The 3,125-nt window shown below is 38.8% G+C and overlaps 1 protein-coding gene across 3 annotated transcripts in view; it reads right to left on the bottom strand.

Moving 5' to 3' along the window:
* The window catches only part of LOC107672770 (EMI domain-containing protein 1-like), a 104,706-nt gene that overhangs the window by 95,442 nt on the left and 6,139 nt on the right, over positions 1-3,125 (bottom strand). The window lies entirely within an intron of this gene.

Raw genomic sequence — 3,125 nt, 5'->3', positions numbered from 1 at the left:
CAAATTTATGTCCTCATTTGTCACAAAAACGCGCACACACACACACACACACACACACACACACACACAGCTGGCCATAAAATGATCTAATCCAACTCCCACATACTGTAAAAGTGATCAATGTTTCATGGGACACCCATCCTTCAACAGTCTAACCATCTTCTTTGAAAACTCTTTATGATGTTTACGCAGGTTAAATGACCCGTATGCCCAGCAGGAGAGCATTGTCAGCGCTGTTTACTTTGCGGTCTTTCGCTAGCAATACACATCTGCCCATTTTTATTCTTTCCGCAGCACTACAAGCAGATCAAGTCATGGATGGGGGAAGATGTCCTGTGCGAGTGAGCGTGTGGACTCCTCAACTAGATTTAAGACAGCTTTTAGAAACTCAAGCCAAAAACCCAAGCAGAGGCACAGTCTGCGGGAGAAAGACTGGTTCTGTTGTGCTGCTTTTTATCAGGGCTTCACTTCACACAGCTGGAAAAGCCCAGAAACATTTTGAGGCACTCAAAAAATGGCTTAACATGAGTGACTGCTGACAAAACCCTGAGTTAGGTGCCCATTTATTTTGTTCGACTGATTAAAAAATATTGATATATATATATATATAGATAGAGAGAGAGAGAGAGTATAGTGACAAATATTGTGATATATATTATTGTGAACATTGCCATTAAAAAATCCTTCAAAATGTATAAACTGGGATGCTATAGCCTATATATAGGGTGCTGTGTGGTTTTTTTCCATTGTGCAATAGCCTACACAATAACACAAGGCAGTTTAATTTTACACTCTGACATTTTTCAATATAAATATTAAAATATTAAAAATGATTTTAATATATATAGTAAATATTAAAATATTATTCCCTCAAGCTATTTGTCAAGTTACAGTTTGAAAGAAATATTTCAAATTATTGATTTGATCTGTTTTTTTTATATGTGGGAATGAGAAAATTGAGAAGATGTGCAATATCCGCAATTCCACACCAAAATTCAAACCCTGATTAAAGATCAATACTTGGCATCCATGTCTCAATATAATATATACCCATACAAACGTATCGATTTTTTCCCCCACCCCTGCATATACATGAAATCCTGACTGCCTTAAAAGGCAGCTTTGTAGCATAGAAACTTACTCAAGGTATGGTTTCAGTCATGGTCTCATTATTTAGCAGAAAATGCAAACAAGAGAAACAAGCCTGGGAGTCAAAAGTCATCTGGAAAGTTTGTCACGATAATCATTAAATGTGCCCTACATAATGTGGAACTTTCTAATTGGGAAGCCAGTGGCAAATCCAGCCCTGATGAGGAGCAGACTAGAGGCAGGACAGAGGAGAGGAGAGGAGAGGAGAGGAGAGGAGAGGAGAGAAGAGGAGAGAAAGAAACACGGAGAACCAAGACAAAGCTGCGCGGCACAAGCCCAGACTCTCGGCACATGCCAGAAGTCACAAAAGAAAGGAATGAAAACGTGGGTTTGAAGAGAAACACCAATCAGATCTCTTTCCCCCTGAGTTCCCTCATGATTTTTACACAGAATGACTTGAAACAAAGAGCCATTGATAAGCTCACCTCAAACAGACCTTTGTATGAACCATTATGCCTCAAGTTGAGCAAACATAAGTCAAAGAGATGTGGAGCAGAATGGGCCGAACTCACTCACAGTAGGAGGAGACGTCCAAGCAATGGACAGATAAAGATCTAGAGCGGCACAGCCATCAGAACACAGTTCCCACACTGCCCCCAATCACAATGGCAGTTTGGTGAACAGGGTGATTTGTTCGAGTCGTTCATCCCCCTCTCCTCTCATCCGATCCAGACTTCATCTGGTACTTTGCCAAACTGTAACTTCAATGAACCCCTCTACTCTAAAACACAAATGTACCTAAAAACCAATACCCTCTCCATTTTAGAGCATACAGCATACAGTGCATGGCATTCTCTGAATCTTTGTGAAAACATTCTGGACACAGATCAGCTCCATATGAACTAATGAGAAGATTTATAGGGAACAAAAGCCTTTCAATGAGAAATGACCCCTCGCCCGCTTTCTGTACAGAGAGAAGGAGAAAAGGGCAGCTAAACTCTGCTTTGATCCAGATTTAAACCTCAGGGCAGGGAGAGACAGAGGGTTAAAAGAGAAGGAGCAGTACTTACAGACCATTATTCCTGTAATCTAACATCTGTCCTTCACAAAGCATTTATGAGGGCTCATTATGCAACCCAGTTATCAGCCCACACTCTAATTCTCACTACAATAACAGTTCCAGTTATTGTTGTGCCTTGAAAATAGTTCAGTAATGTGAGATATAAAGAGCCATCAAGAATCATTTTTCATTACAAATTATTTAACTTGGCTATATGGTTCTTTAAGGTTCACACCGCTTCAACAAATCCCAAAAAACACCAAATACGCTTTGGTCAGTGTGAACATGACAGCTCCAGAATGTTTTGCAACATTCAAAATACCAGTCTACCACAATAATATAGTGCAATTTTAAAATAAAATAACCATGCTAATAATTTAGCACATTAAGAATAAATAAATAAAATTAAAACTAAAACAAACAAAGAAATAAATAAATACAAAATTAACACATTAATTTAGTGCAATTTAGAATGAATGAATAAACAAAAAACACGGCTAACAATTTAACACATTAATTTAGAGCAATTTAGAACTAAAATCTATAAATACATAAACAAATAAATCAGGTCTAACAATTTAGTGCAATTTAAATGTGCCATAGAATGGAAAACTGTATTTACCTTGGCATAGTTGAATAATAACAGTTCTGTACATGGAAATGACATACCGTGAGCCTCAAACACCACTGAAAAATAGGCGAATCAGAACATAACACCGACTGTGACGTTACAGTCGGGATCACTAATAGTTACGCCCCCAACATTTGCATATACCCGCCCATGTTCCATGCCAGCCGCCAGCCGAATCATCAGAAGTTCTGAAGGTATTGTGAAGAAACAAGCGAGGATAATACCGAAAATGGCAGATCATGGAAATAAATGTTATGTTCCAGGCTGTGCAGGGGATGTGATGTGCAGGGATGGGTTGGTGTCTGTATTCAGAAAGGCACGGAAAACAAATAACGCACGTTCTAA

Source organism: Sinocyclocheilus anshuiensis, unplaced genomic scaffold, assembly GCF_001515605.1.
Source record: "Sinocyclocheilus anshuiensis isolate Anshui unplaced genomic scaffold, SAMN03320099.WGS_v1.1 scaffold88, whole genome shotgun sequence".
Classification (NCBI taxonomy): Eukaryota; Metazoa; Chordata; class Actinopteri; order Cypriniformes; family Cyprinidae; genus Sinocyclocheilus; species Sinocyclocheilus anshuiensis.
The sequence above is the reverse complement of the archived record's forward strand: the minus strand, read 5'-3'. Positions and strand labels throughout refer to the sequence as shown.